The sequence below is a fragment of the Schistocerca piceifrons genome, chromosome 8 (assembly GCF_021461385.2).
Source record: "Schistocerca piceifrons isolate TAMUIC-IGC-003096 chromosome 8, iqSchPice1.1, whole genome shotgun sequence".
Classification (NCBI taxonomy): domain Eukaryota; kingdom Metazoa; phylum Arthropoda; class Insecta; order Orthoptera; family Acrididae; genus Schistocerca; species Schistocerca piceifrons.
This window is the reverse complement of record NC_060145.1, coordinates 54230255-54246876: the sequence shown is the minus strand read 5'-3', so window position 1 is coordinate 54246876 and position 16622 is coordinate 54230255. Positions and strand designations below refer to the sequence as shown.

The 16622-nt window shown below is 43.4% G+C and overlaps 1 protein-coding gene across 1 annotated transcript in view; it reads left to right on the top strand.

Annotated features, from left to right (window-relative positions):
- LOC124711883 (alpha-tocopherol transfer protein-like) overlaps positions 1 to 16622 on the top strand; it is a 147549-nt gene that overhangs the window by 79710 nt on the left and 51217 nt on the right. The window lies entirely within an intron of this gene.

Genomic DNA, 16622 nt, shown 5'->3' with positions numbered 1-16622 from the left:
GACATGCTTGTGCCTCTAAGTCTGAAATAACAAGCTTAATCTTGGTGTTGAGCCCTGGAAGTGATCGTGGTTTGTTGGCGTACACAAGAGATTTGAACGTCCTCAGGGAATGCAGTTACTTAGTGTCATTTCACAAGAACTGGTTGGCAAATTCGTCAGCGTTGTGAGGAATCTCACAGGCAGTCAACAAGTCCATAGTTGTAATAGACGTGACAGGTTGCCCCCATGTTGTTGAAACCGAACTTCGTCAGCATTCGCATGATCCATTTCAGACCTCAGAAGCACTCTTAACACACTGCGATAGCGTTCACCGTCACTATTAATGGGTTTCCGGCGCCATCTTCGAAAAAGAACGGCCCAAGGAACAGCTCAGCCCAAATGCCACGCCGCACAATCACTCGTTAACGATACAGGGGATTCTCCACAATTATTCAACGACTTTAATAGTACGCGAAGCCATTCCACAGAAAATGTGCCTCGTCAGTGAACATCTTCTTGTTGAAATGGTTGTCCGCTCTTTGTTTCGCAAGCACCCTGTTACCAAATGCTCGTGGCTTCTTGTGATCGTTTGGCTTCAGTTCTTGTCAGTTTGGTTTTGTAGGCAGAGCGACGCAGCTCATCTTTCAAAAACCGTTGCTTGCTGGTTCAAGTGGGCGAATAGATTTCACAGGACTTAATTACATCATCACTCACGACGGAGACGTTCCCGCAGAAAGACTTACACGAGGAAGCCTCGAGAATTTGTCCACAGCCGAAACGATTTTCTCAAATTTAGCAATCATTCTCATCACAGTTGTTTCGTTCCACAAAGTTTGAAAATGGTCTTTGCACAACATTCACCACATTTGTGAAGTCTTCACTATGACTACATGGTGTTCCATTCTCAAGCGCTTCGCTACTAACCACAAAGAAAACAGATGCCAACTAGAAGAGAAATGGTGGGCATTTCAAAAGTTGCGTTTACAAGTGTACAGCATTTGCTACACAGTATAATTTCACTTTAAAGTTTCAGCTTCAGCAGGTTGCTAAACATCATCTCTGCCACTTTGTGCTCTTCTATGTTGTTGAGATACCTAATTCGATTTATCGAAGAGCCGGGTCAAAATGGTTATGCCACCAACCTGATATCCATGCACAATGTGTGCGTTTTGCACAAATGTTGACATGATCTGTGGTCTCCACGGTCTCCATTGATTTTTCTTTATTTCTGTGACTACGTTGGCCAGCTACGACCCGTTTTATGCCTGATTACACTCCACAAACGGTAAAGTTAAGTAACGCCCAACTCCATTTCAGTAAAGTTATTTCTTCCCCCTCGATAGGGTTATGTACGTTCAGTATTTCCAGGGGCAGGTGTAGACTCCGACGACAATCTATTCGTTATGAACTGTAGATGAAAACTGAAGAAACTGCAAAAAGGTGGGATTTTAAGGAGATGGGACCTGGATAAACTGACTAAACCAGAGGTTGTACAGAGTTCCAGGGAGAGCATAAGGGAAGAATGGGGAAATAAATACAGTAGAAGAAGAATAGGTAGCTCTGAGGGAGAGCATAAGGGAAGAATGGGGAAAGAAATACAGTAAAAGAAGAATGGGTAGCTCTGAGGGATGAAGTATTGAAAACAGCAGAGGATCAAGTAGGTAAAAAGACGAGGGCTAGTAGAAATCCTTGGGTAACAGAAGAAATATTGAATTTAATTGATGAAAGGAGAAACTATAAAAGTGCAGTAAATGAAGCAGGCAAAAAGGAATACAAACGTCTCAAAAATGAGATCGACAGGAAGTGCAAAGTGGCTTAGCAGGGATGGCTAGAGGACAAATGTAAGGATGTAGAGGCTTATCTCACTAGGGGTAAGATAGATCCTGCCGGCAGGAAAATTAAAGAGACCTTTGGAGAAAAGAGAACTACTTGTATGAATATCAAGAGCTCAGATGGAAACCCAGTTCTAAGCAAAGAAGGGAAAGCAGAAAGGTGGAAGAACTATCTCGAGCCGTTCAGTTTAAATATGTAACTATGTACATGATCTGTCGTGGGTCAGAAGTCATTTTCGGCTGGACATCAGACTAAAACGGATTATCAGAGGATAATTTTAAAAGGACTCCTTGAAAGCATGGCATTTCCGACAATTTGGGATAGCTATTCGTAATCATCTAATTGGACTGTTTGCCAAAAGGCAACAAAGGTAACATTTAAAAAACAAAAGAATTTCTTTACCCCTAAAACAGAAAATTTACTGTTCCATGTCTTCCATTTTCGTTTTATACGTCCAGGCACGAATGGCTTTAGGATGTTCCTGTATACTGTTTTCATGAAGTCAACCCCCTTAGCTTCCCTGCACTTTATTTCATTCCTAAGTGACTTACGTTTCTGTATTCCTGGATTCCCTTGAACATTTTTGTACTTCATTTCGGTGAGAAAGTACAGTGTGTCCCCTGTTACTCACTGTTTCTTCGCAGCTACCTTTCCAGCTACTGTTACTGGCTTTTTAGAGAGAAACTCATTCCTTTTCAACTCGGCTGCCAGCTGGGCTATTCGTTATCGTCTCTCTCTCTTGATTCCTTAGAATCTCCATATCCCACTGATTTGCCCATTGATTCTTCCTGACTAGACTCTAAAATCTTCAGCCTACTCTCGATCATTAGTAAATTGCGATCTGAGTCTACATCTGCTCCAGGATGCGCCTTACAATCTAATATCTGATTTCTGAATCTCTGTCTGACCATGATGTAATCTAACTAGAATTTTCCCGTATCTCCTGGCCCTAGGTTTACCACCTGTGATTCCTGAAGAGCTTATTCGATATTACTAGCTCCTCTCTCTCCTATTAGCACGCCCATATTCTCCCGTAACCTTTTATTCTGTTCCCTCCCCTGCAACCGCACTCCAATCCCCTATGACTATTAGGTTCTCATTTCTCCTCTGTGTACTGAATAACACGTTCCGTGTCCTCGTACTCTCCTGTTTCCGTCGTCTGCTTGTATACTTGAATCATCGTTGTCGGTGTTGGTTTGCTATAGATTCTGATCAGAACAACCCTATCACTGAACTGTTTACAGTAACACAACCTATGCTCATCTGACCAGGAAACCTTGGTGTCTTTCCATTTCACCTCACTGACCACTACTACATCTAGATTGATCCTTCGCATTTTCAGATTTTCTAGCTTACCTATCAGGTTCAAACATTTGATACTCCACGCCCCGACCCGTAGAACGTCATACTTTCGCTACTATTCCAGGTTTTTTTCTCGTAGTCACCTCCCCCTTTGCAGTTACCTAACAGAGTACTAATCCGGAATCTTTTGCCATTGGAGATACTACAAAGATACCTTCCAGTTAGCCGACATACGTCCTTTGGGAGCAAATCATGTCTTTAATGTGGTGGTTTCGATTGCTTTCAGCATCCTCATGCTGTTGATCATTGCTGATTCTTGCTGTTTTAGGGGAAATGCACTGTGCAGGGACAAAAGTGACCTGAACCTCTGCTCGCTTCTCCGGTAATTTTGACAAAGCCGTTGGCAGACCGTGGTGACTTCTTACACCGGAAATATTGAGCCGTAATTGCTGATGATTTTTATTCAAAATTTTAGCAGTGACGAGATTCGAACCAAGCAACCAGGTCGACTTGATTATTAGTCATAGATGCTATCCCTATAGCACGGGTGGTAAGAGGACACGGCCACGAAAAGATCACTTTTTATGGTGTTTGACATAGATCTTAAGTTATTTTAAAAACTCCCAACTAGCGAAGCACGTAATTTAAATTCGAGGCTAACTTACACCAGCATTAAATTTCAGCGAGTCAGTATTTTAAATACTGTTAAACCTCAGGGAACATTTTATGTAGGTGTGCAGTATTATGAGCAAGAATTATCTTCTCATTTGTGATAACTTTAAAGTGGCAAATCTGAAATTCGAATCTGGACACCTGCTTTCGCAGGCATCGCTATAGGTCAGTCGCAAAAAAACGCACTGTTTTCCATTTGTCACAGAGCTCCACGTTGTCATTCTTTCCATCCAATGCCTTCCACGTTTTATCAGCGTGTACACAGCCGCAATCCGTACAGTCGTAAGTAATGGCCCTAGAAACCTGTTGCGGTGGAGAGTAAGGTCAACACTCTGTAAGCATCGCTGTTAGATTTGTTTGGTTGCCAGAGAGACTACGTACTGCCTCTGGCGCGATGCGACTAACTGGTTTTTATCTTGAGATGTGACTGTTCACTGCATCGTCAATTACTGACTTTAGAAGTGTTCCCAATCAGGACTGGCACTTCAGCTTATATTTTATCGAGTGATAGTGTTTATCGATAGTCCACAGAGTTCAAGTTCTAAATTTCGCACTGTTCTTCGCACCTTACTTACAGTCACTGCTCTGATAACAACTCTGCTACAAGCTGTACACAGCAGCTCTCTGAAGCAGATAGTGCAAAAGTGTAACTCTTACTGTCTTAAGCCACAACTTCTTAAATACATGACGTAGTGAGTACCTAACGTTGCCTGGGTAAGTATTTACCCCAATTCTATTAGCTCCTCCTCCTCCTCCTCCTCCCTCTCTCCGCACATCTTAATCTCTCTGGCCACATCCTCCCCTGCCCCTCTCTGCCCATCTGATACCGCACTCCCCTCGGTCCATCTCGTCCCCCCCACATTGTTTTTGCAGGTTATCACGCCTACCCCAATTCTGTGTTGTTGGTTCTTGCTCCCACATTACGTGATTCCAGTTAGTAAGTAATATATGTACCAAGTTTGATTGAAATCGATCCTGGGATTCAGTAAGAGATTCTTTGGCCTTGCCCACATAAGCACATGGCACATATATTTAATATACTCCACACATACTTGCACTCAGACGTTACCTGTATCTCTAACGAATTTCGCCCTGCAATTTAGTTTTCACACATCAATGTTTGACTTCATCCAGTGAAGTGAAGTGTGAGTTACACAAAAAATAATTCTGTTTCTACAATCAATGGCAAATGTGAATATTGTCTGCAAAGTCTGTCGCGAAAACAGTTTGTAGAAAAGAAATAGTAAATTCAAAAGTCAAGCTGGATGCGGTAATTTTACTTAACCGAGGAACTGCAGAAAGCGATGAACTTTTTCCATTTCATCATTTTTGTTGTCAGCAACAAAAAGGTTCGTGAAGGTTTGAAACTGTGTGTAAATTCAAAACTACTCGCTTGCCTTAAGGAATACGAAGTAGTGTAGATAGAGGTCAATAACTTAAATAAAGGGTGGGAAAATGTCTCACAGTGCAAATAAGTCTCCAAAACAATTTTCTTAATAAGAAAATTAAAATATACTCAGTTTTTTCTTTTTCAACATTTTATTGATAGTAAGAAACATTTCTAACATTTCGTGATGCGTTTATTAAAAAGTCAGTCAGCAGTTGCAGTACACACATTTGGCCAAACGTTTGTACTGTAAATGTTGGCAGATTCGTTAATAAGCGTTTCATAAAACTCATTGGTTGACTACTTTGCGCCTTCACTTATGTCTTAATAACAAATCGGCCAAGGTGGTAGCTTTTCCTCAGTGAGACGTCACGAGCCACTAAGCTATCTGTTGAACGCTAGGGGTTTTAACATCTTGTATGTTTCCTGCAACACCTCCATAAAGAATAAGGCCCTTGATCCCTGTTAAGTTTTGATGACTTCAGCTATCTCCCAGCGCCGCTCCCACTGATACTTCTTTCACACATCTTCAGTGGCAAAAGATTAAATTGGGACAATTATCCTGAGTTTTCCTTTGTAAAGGAACACTTGAAAACGGAGTAAAGTGCTTCTTTTTTTGCTTTGTTACACTTAATTTAAATTCCCGTCTCATCTGTTAGTGAATAGATGCTAATTCTGGTGCCACTAACAGCCCTTAGATATACTAGGATTTCTTTGGGGTAACGTGAAAGATCATTCTACAATATTCTGCTATGGTAGTCTTGAAGGTATCACGCAGTGCTGTCTTAAGAGCCAAAAGCGCTCTATTCAGCGTCTTTCTATCTATAATCCTGTGTTCTGTTTTACCCCTGTTCTGCAGTAGTTTGTTTCTTTACAGTGACTGCATACCATGGAAGTGCCTTCGGTCGTGAACTTCTCTGCTGCGTACATATCTATCCACTGAATGGTATATTTATCTTCCCAATTTAAGCCATAGTTCCTCTACATGCCCCCTTTCCTAAGCTAGGTTTTACGTTCCTAAATAAAGATTGACACTACAGCTTCTTTAGCTAGCTTACTGAACATATAAAGCTTTCTACTACTTTTAGTTGTCATTTGCGCTTCAGTATAAATTTTTACTAAAACTGTGCCGAGATCACTGATATCAGTGTCAATGTGGACATCCTGAAAGAGGTTAAGTCTAATTGTTTCACAGGATATCTTCTCACGCCCGCCACTAACAAAACTGTAATTATCCCAAATGAATGTTGTATCATTAAAGTGTCCTCTGATTGTTGGAGTATGGCTGGAGAGCTTACATGCAAGTGACATGACGTTTTCTCGAAAGTCTTCAGTTGCATCAGGAGTTGAGCTAGATGATAGGATCCAGCTTTCTTTTTTTTCCATATCGCTGATATTGAGTTCTGTCCCAATGATCTCGCATGCAGCTTTAACTTCTGTCTCGGTTGATTTGAGTTTACTGTCTTCTGCAAGAAAAATCCCTGCTGTTTCCCGTTACACTAATCCCCAAATACACTGCTGCACAATCTTGACCATCTGACAGGTATATACCTGTTTCTTGGGATCTAACACGTTTGTCCTCTGTTGTTCTTGTTATGCGGCAGGTACTGGCTTGTTACGCAGCCTCTTCTCTACAGCTCCAGTTGGCGGGAAGACTTGCCATTGAACGGTTGTGTTGCTACAGTGTGAGGTATGGAACACTGCGCAGACGGTCGGTCAATCCGATTTAAGCAACGTGCAGTCATTGAATTCTTGACAGCAGAAGGTGTCACCCCAAAGGAGATTCATCAGAGAATGAAAGCAGTTTATGGTGATTGTGCTGATGTGAAGTAATAAGTTGTCACACTCCTCCTGAAAAGTGGAGTCCTGAAATTTCAATAGTAAATCTCCCTGTCACGCACAGCGCCTCTCTTGCGACGTTTGCCAGTGGAGTTTAGCATCCCCGTAGCGTTCTCTCGCCAGCTAAACGATACCGTGACGAAACGCACCGCTCTTCGTTGGACCTTCTCTTTCTGCCATACCTGATAAGGATCCCAGATAGATGAACAATACTCAAGAATCGGGCGAACAAGCGCCTTACAAGCCACTACTTTCGTGGATGAGTCACATTTCCTTAAGATTCTTCCGATGAATCTGAATCTGCTTTTCCCACTATCTGTTTGATATGGTCATTCCACTTCAGGTCGCTCTGGATAGCTACGCCTAGATATGTTACAGCAGACGCTTTCTCCAGCTGTTTGTCATAAATAGTGTAGCTGTACACTAGTGGATTTATTTTCTTATGTATGCGCATTATGTTACATTTATTTACTTTTAGAGTCAACTGCCAGATTTTGTATCATTCATAAATTCTCTGCAGGTCGTTCTGCAAATTCTTACTATCTTCTGGCGTTACTACTTTGGTATAAACATCATCATCTGCAAATAGCCTTAAACAGCATTTGACGCTTTCTACCAGATCATTTATGTGTATTGGAAACAGCAACAGTCCTATCACACTTCCCTGTGGTACTCCGGTGTTACCTTCAGTGTATTCCGGCATTGTCTTGCTTATGGAGTGTGTGCTCCTCGTGTGGAATACCTCTTCGAATTCGAAACCGCCCGGTCCCTTCCCCTCCCCCTCCCCCCCTCTCCCGAATTCGAAACTAGATTATAGCATGTTTCTCAAGCACAGACATATTCACGTTACACACTACAAATTACACGCTACACTCTGGAGCCCTCGAGCGGCAGATGGCTGCAGATATGTATACATGAAAAATATGTAGAATACTCATAACCTATGTCTTACTTAAACAGGTTTAAGAGTTTTCACATAAAATATTCGGAGGCACAAATTTCAGCATGCCCTCGTAGTTTACCGGCCCTCACTCGTTTTCAGTGTCCGCCATGCGTATCTCAGAGCGGTGATTGATCCTGAAATCCTCCATCCTGGACCGCCTGCTAGTTCTATCTGCCAAATAATTGTTCATCTCGTCATTTCTAAAATGATGGTCTTTGTGTTCTCCATCGTATCGTGGTCGATTGCAGTTCTATTGACTCCACAGTGGGTACCCAAAATTATCTTGCCATAGTATGTTGTGTGCTGAAAATGTCAATCGCGATGTGTGGGGTGCCATGTTGTGATTCACCGGGTGCTCCTTCATTGTCAATCTCCTCTAAAGGATAAACAGCTCGTAACAGCTCACCATAACAATCAAATGCTAAAGAGACTATCTGTTTTCTTATTTTACACGGTAAAAGCTGGATCAAAATTGTGATTAAATCGCCACTGAGTACGTTATCTAAAGAACTGTTCCGTTCCTAGGGCTTATGAAGAAAGTTAGTGACCAACTCTTTGTGCGAGTTGTAAATGTGCATTGACTTCGTTGTTTGTCTCACTATCAGCGCTTGAGGAGCAACGCATTTTCAGTCTAGAAAAGCAGTGTATTGATTGGACTCAAGATTTCCCCATGTTACAGCAACTGCACTCACGTGTAGCACCCAAATACCCATTTTAGTATTTATGCGAAAGCAACTCTGATTGTATCAACTGGATGTAATTGCTTAAACTTCCTTGACCAATCATCTCATAAACAATAATGTTTGTATAACAACCTGCAATACAATTATCTTGGCTTAGTGCTTCTGTTTCCTATCTGATTACATTCACAATATCAGCCGAGTTGCATATTTTCACATTCTTCATTGTTCATTTAAATTCCTTCATTTTTTCTAAATCGGATTATTGTTGTTTCACGTCCATTACTTGTTTAGAACCGTTTTTTATTTCGTGTACATGCATTATGAGAGCAAACTACCTCGTCATTGGTTACAGCACTGTCCAACAAAGGTACCAACAATGACTTTACTTGGGTCAGTATTATAGTTAAATCTCCTATTACCCGTTAACAATATCTTGAGGCTGTGAATGAACTCAATGTTGCAAGTTGAGAGGTTTGCTACTTTGAACTAATCCTGCATCCCACCCGAAGATCTGCCACATTTTGATCAAACATTGTCAAATCTGTTTTCCGTTCTTAGGCACTTTTCTTCAAATTTGGACTTAATTCTTCATTAGTATCATCTAGTTTTTGTTAGTATTTTCAAGTCTTGTTGTTGTTGTCGACTTCAGTCCTGAGACTGGTTTGATGCAGCTCTCCATGCTACCCTGTCCTGTGCGAGCTTCTTCATCTCTGAGTAATTCTGCAACCTACATCCTACTGAATCTGCTTAGTGTATTCATCTCTTGGTCTCCCTCTACGATTTTTACCCTCCATGCTGCCCTCCAATACTAAATTGGTGATCCCTGAATGCCTCAGAACATGTCCTACCAACCGATCCCTTCTTCTAGTCAAGTTGTGCCACAAATTTCTCTTCTCTCCAATTCTGTTCAATACCTCCTCATTAGTTATGTGATCTACGCATCTAATATTCAGCATTCTCCTGTAGCACCACATTTCGAAAGCTTATATTCTCTCAGTCTAAACTATTTATCGTCCACATTTCACTTCCATACGTAGCTACACTCCATACAAATACTTTCAGAAACGACTTCCTGACTCTTAAATCTATACTCGATGTTAACAAATTTCTCTTCTTCAGAAATGCTTTCCTTGCCATTGCCAGTCTACATTTTATATCCTCTCTACTTCGACCATCATCAGTTATTTTGCTCCCCAAATAGCAAAACTCCTTTACTACTTTAAGTGTCTCATTTCCTAATCTAATTCCCTCAGCATCACCCGACTTAATTCGACTACATTCCATTATCCTCGTTTTGCTTTTGTTGATGTTCATCTTGTACCCTCATATCAAGACACTGTCCATTCCGTTCAACTGCTCTTCCAAGTGCTTTGCTGTCTCTGACAGAATTACAATGTCATCGGCGAACCTAAAAGTTTTTATTTCTTCTCTATGGATTTTAATACCTACTCCGAATTTTTCTTTTGTTTCCCTTACTGCTTGCTCAATATACAGATTGAACAACTTCGGGGATAGGCTACAAGCCTGCCTCACTCCCTTCCCAACCACTGCTTCCCTTTCATGCCCCTTATGCCATCTGGTTTCTGTACAAATAGTAAATAGCCTTTCGCTCCCTGTATTTTACCCCTGCCAACTTTAGAATTTGAAAGAGAGTATTCCAGTCAACATTGTCAAAAGCCTGTCTCATACATCTTGCTCACGAGGTGGTAGTTTTGTCAGGACTGGCTGTCAGTGGTTCTAATGGAATGTTGTCTACTCCTGGGGCCTTGTTTCGACTCAGGTCTTTCAGTGCTCTGTCAAACTCTTTACGCAGTATCGTATCTCCCATTTCATCTTCATTCTCTTCCATTTTCATTATACTGCCCTCAAGTACATTGCCCTTGAATAGACCCTCTATATACTCCTTCCACCTTTCTGGTTTCCCTTCTTTGCTTAGAACTGGGTTTCCATCCGAGCTCTTGATATTCATACAAGTGGTTCTCTTTTCTCCAAAGATCTAATTTTCCTGTAGGCAGTATCTATCTTACCCCTAGTGAGATAAGCCTCTTACATCCTTACATTTGTCCTCTAGCCATCCCTGCTTAGCCATTTTGCACTTCCTGTCGATCTCATTTTTGAGACGTTTGTATTCCTTTTTGCCTGCTTCATTTACTGCATTTTTATATTTTCTCCTTTCATCAATTAAATTCAATATTTCTTCTGTTACCCAAGGATTTCTACTAGCCCTCGATTTTTTTACCTACTTGATTCTCTGCTGCCTTCACTAGTTCATCCCTCAGAGCTACCCGTTCTTCTTCCACTGTATTTATTTCCCCCATTCCTGTGAATTGTTTCCTTATGCTCTCCCTGGAGCTCTGTAAAACATCTGGTTTAGTCAGTTTATCCAGGTACCATCTCCTTAAATTCCCACCTTTTTGCAGTTTCTTCAGTTTTAATCTACAGTTCATAACCAGTAGATTGTGATCAGAGTTCACGTCTGCCCCTGGAAATTTCTTAAAATTTAAAACCTGGTTCCTAAATCTGTCTTACCATTATATAATCTGACACCTTCCAGTATCACCAGGCTTCTTCGATGTATACAACCTTCTTTCATGATTCTTGAACCAAGTGTTCGATATGATCAATTTATGATATGTGCAAAATTCTACCAGGCGGCTTTCTCTTTCATTTCTTAGCCCCAATCCATATTCACCTACTGTGTTTCCTTCTCTCCCTTTTCCTACTGTCGAATTCCAGTCACCTATGAGTATTAAATTTTCGTCTCCCTTCACTACCTGAATAATTTCTTTTATCTCATCATACATCTCTTCAATTTCTTCATCTACAGAGTTAGTTGGCATATAAGCTTGTACTACTGTAGTAGACGTGGGCTTCGTGTCTATCTTGGCCACAACAATGCGTTCACTATATTGTTTGTAGTAGCTTACCCGAACTCCTATTTTCTTATTCATTATTAAACCTACTCCTGCATTCCCCCTATTTGGTTTTCTATTTATAACTCTGTATTCACCTAACCAAAAGTCTTGTTCCTCCTGCCACCGAACTTCACTAATTCCCACTATACCTAACTTTAACCTATCCATTTCCCTTTTTAAATTTTCTAACCTACCTGCCCGATTAAAGGATCTGGTATTCCACGCTCCGATCCGTAGAACGCCAGTTTTCTTTCTCCTGATAACGACTTCCTTTTGAGTAGGCCCCGCCCGGAGATCCGAATGGAGGACTATTTTATCTCCGGAATATTTTACCCAGGAGGACGCCATCATTTAATCATACAGTAAAGCTGCATGCCCTCGGGAGGAATTACGGCTATAGTTCCACTTGCTTTCAATCGTTCGCAGTACTAGCATGACAAGCTGTTTCGGTTAGTGTTAAAAGGCCAGATCAGTCAATCATACAGACTGTTGTCCTACAGCTACTGCAAAAGGCTGCTGCCCTCTTAAGGATCCACGCGTTTGTCTGGCCTCTCAACAGATACTCCTCCGTTGTGGTTTCACCTACGGTACGGCCATCTGTATCGCTGAGGCACACAAGCCTCCCCACCAACGCCAAGGTCCATGGTTCAAGTCTATTGTTCTAATTTTAATATCGTCTAGTTTTCTATCATATTCAATATTTTTGCTAAGATTTAGCAAAAATTTCCCTGGCACCTCCTCCCTTTTAAATTCTCATCACGATAATTGTCCAGTAATGTTTCTCATGATAGTGTCGACGTTCAAATTTTAATTTTCGTTCGTCGCTTCGTCTATAGTTCGAATTCTATTACTTAATCCCAATTTGTTAATGAGATCCATACCAACACAATCCTGATTAATATTATTAATGAAAAGGACATCTTCAGTTGACTACCCATTGTTATTCAAATATATATAGTGAACACAATATTTGTAGCTTACTCTTCACTGTTCGTATCGCTTTTCCTATTCACTATTGCTCGAAAAAGCGTTGCCTTACTGAAAATTACACTCATGCCGCCAACAAGTCTCCATGTTGACAGACTGTTCTGCTCGATTGAATGTCCTTGTCAGCAGTCTCTGTATACTGGGTGTCCCAGAAATGTTGGAACGAACTTCGAAGAGCTGTAGAGGTCGTGTTGAGGAACTATTAAAGGGTAGGAATCCTTGTGCGGACCCCGCTACGGGCCCAGTGGTTAGAATAGGCCTGAGGTATTCCTACCTGAAGTAAGAGGCGATTAAAAGGAGTCTCACAGCTCCTCCATTTTTCAAAATTTTCCCGAAGAACGAGTCAATTGGGGAAGGGTGCCTTAAATTGTGTATAGTGTCCATCGTGCATTGATATCTTTATCCCCCCTTTCTCGTCGTGGCATTGCAGTCCCAATCATTCCAATCCCTTGAGCGAGGACACCTTCCTGGGTGCATTTTCCTCCACCCACTATGCAGTGTCGTTTTCTGTGCCGACGAGGACAATGGAATTCTCAGCACCTCATCCAGCACGATAGCCAGTCTTTTGTGGTGGGGCCACCATGTACCCTGTTGATTGTAGCCCCTGTCAATACGTGGATCGCTCTGCTGACAACTGCGCCGTTAACTCGCCACGTATGCCTTGGAGTACATGCCCATCTCCCTGGGGCATGAGGACTCCAGCAATGGCCACCCCCCAGTGGCCCTTGTTGATGATGGGTGGCGCCCATGGGGAGGGCCCCTGGTTGGAGTGGGTGGCATCAGGGCAGATGACACGCCATGAAGTGAAGTGTAATACACCATCTCTTGCTGGTGGTCCGGCACCAGCAGTCTCTAAGCAGTCAAGGTCTAACCTCAATGCTAAGAAATACGACCCCAAATCGTTCCCCTCCCTGGCCACACCTTGCGAGGAACGCCAGGCCAAGGATGGCAGTGAAGCTTATTCGCCCCAGTACTTCGTATGTACGAGAGTTGATCGGGAATCCTTCATGTCCATGAAGCCTCAATTTTTTGTGGCGCATTTGGAGGAGAAGCTTGAGGTGGTGTAGGGCTTGTCCAAAATGCGCTCTGGGTCAGTCTTGATAAAAACAGGCATTACTAGCTTGTGACAAGTTTTGTTACCATCACGCCCAATAAGAGCTTAAATTCGATCCAGGGTATTATATTTCACAGGGACATTCTTTTGCAATCTGACGACGATCTGCGCTCCAGTTTAGAGCGGCGAGGTGTGCATTCCGCTGGAATGTCCATCGGGGTCCAAGGGATAATCAGGTTGCCACCAGTGCCTTCTTTCTGGCCTTTGAGAGTGACTCCTTGCCTGAGAAGGTCACGGTTATGTTCTACCACTGTGACGTCAAGCCATATATTCCACCCCGGATGTGGTGCTTTTAGCGCTGGAAGTTATGCCGTGTGTCTTCCTGCCATACTTCCAGAATCATATGTCGAGATTGTGTACGTCCATCACATCCCAATACTCCATGTGCCCCACCTCCCATCTGTGTCAGATGCAGAGAGCTTCATATCACCTTGCTCGCCAGGTGCAGGATTTTACAGAAAGAGAGGAAAATCTTGGAATATAAGACCCTGAACCGACTGGCCTACACTGAGGCTGAGAGGGAAGTAGAGTGCCTACACCCTGTGGCTATGACCACCTCTTACACTGCTGCTACGAGAACAGTTGTCACCCCATTAGTTCCTTGCATTCCTGTCACCTCTCACAAACGGAAGACTACAACTGTCTCCTTGATGGTGGGGGGCACTTCCCTCCCTGTTGCTCCTGCACCAACTACTTTGGTACTTTGGGAGCAACACCCCCCCCCCCCCCCCAACAATCAGGGATATCAGTTTGAGCTGGAGAAGCCTTTCTTTGGGTCCTCTGGCTAGGAACTGGTATCTTGGGTTACTCCCTTCTCAGGTTTCTCCCAGTGGGAAAAATAGCGCCTGCCAGTGTCTGAAGAGCCCAAAAGCAGCTGGTTGTAGGGCTTAAAGTTCATCCTCAGTCCTGTAGACGGAGTCAGTGAAGTTCTCCCAGCCAGGGAAACCCAAGAGGCAGCGAGATAAATCCCAAAATAGGTTCCCAAGACCAAGGGAATTGTGTGGCACCCACACCACCGCTACCTACAAGCTCTGTGTCTGCAGATGAGGTAGAGATTCTGGCGTCCACTGAGGATCTAGATCTCGCCAGACCCTCAGACACAATGGATATAGACCGCTCGGGCAATAAGTTAGTGGCAGCAGGTCACTCTGAGGTGTGAACTGCCTCATTGAATGTTCCATGCCTTCCCAGTCTTACGATAACGTCATCCTCAAGTGGAATTGAGACGGTTTTCTCCACTGCCTGGCTGAGCTATGGCAGCTATTAACCTTTACACCTCCTTTCTGCATAGCCTTCCAGGAAAACTGGTTCCCAGCAATGCGGACCCCTGTCCTTTCCAGCTATAACGGATACTACAAGAACCGTAGCGTCTATAATCAAATGTCAGGTGGAGTTTGCGTTTATGTCCTGAATTCAGTCTGTAGTGAAACTATGCCCATTCAAACTCCTCTTGAGCTGTGGCTGTCAGATGAAGGACGACGCAGGAAATAACTGTCTGCAATGTGTATCTTCCTCCAGATGGTGCAGTATTCCCGAATGTATTAACTGCACTGATTGAAATAGTCCATAAACCTTTCTTACTTTTGGGAGACTTCAACGCTCGTAATTTCTTGTGGGGTGGCACTCTGCTTACTGGCCGAGGCAGAGGTGTCGAAACTTTACTGTCGCAATTCGACCTCTACCTCTTAAATACTGGGGCCGCCACACATTTCAGTGTGGCTAATGGTAGTTACCTGGCCATTGCTTTATCAATTTGCAGCCCAGGACTTCTCCCATCTCTCCACTGGAGAGCTCATAACGACCTGTGGGGTAGTGACCACCTCCCCATCTTCCTGTCACTGCCCCAGCATCAGGCACATGCACGCCTGGCCAGATGGGCTATGAACAAGGCGGCTGGAGAACTTTCACCTCTGCTACCACCGCTGAATCTCCCCCACACGGTAACATCGATGTGAGGGTTGAGCAGGTGACTAGCACAATTTTTTTCTGCGGCTGAAAACGCGATCCCTCGCTCTTTAGGGTGGCCGAGGTGGTCGCCGAAAGTCGCTGAAGCAATTAAGGAACGTCGGCGAGCTCTACAGCGGCATAAGCGGCACCCTTCCCTGGAGCACCTGATAGTCTTTAAATGGCTCTGTGCCTGCATTCGTCAACTTATCAGACGACGGAAGCAAGAGTTTGAGAGAGAGAGATACATTTCGACCATTGGGTGCCATACGTCACCTTCCCAAGTCTGAGCAAAGATCAAACGTGTTTTTCGGGTACCAGACCCCCAACAGGTGTTCATGTTGTTAACATAAATGGCCTGTTACCTACCGACGCAAGCGCTATTGCCGAGCACTTTGCTGAGCGCTATGCTCGAGCCTATGCTGCGGAGAATTACCCCATCCTCAAAGGGCGGATGGAAAGGACTCTTCCACTACACGCCTCAGTGAACCCTATAGTCAGATGATTAAACGTCTCTCATCTGACTACCAGCGACAGGTCCTCATCCTCTTCAACCGGATCTGGTGCGATGTATCTTTCCATGGCAATTGCTGGAGAGCACCATCATTCCGGTGCTCAAACCTGGTAAAAACCCGCTTGATGTGGTGTCAGAGGTTGGGCTATGTCCTGGAGTCACATGGCCTACTGGCTCCATGCCAGGGCGGCTTCCGCCAGGGTCGCTCTACCACTGATATTGTGACCATCGAGTCTGCCATCCGAACAGCCTTTTCCAGACGCCAACACCTGATTGCCGTCTTTTGACTTACGTAAAGCATACGACACAACTTGGCGACAACATACCCTTGCCATTTTATACGAGTGGGGTCTCGGAGGCCCGCTCCCGTTTTTTATCCAGAATTTCCTGTCGCTTAGTACTTTCCATGTCCAAGTTGGTGCCTCCCATATTTCCCCTCATATCCAGGAGGATGGGGTCCTGCAGGACTGTGTATTGAGTGTGTCTCTATTTTTAGTGGCCATTAATGGT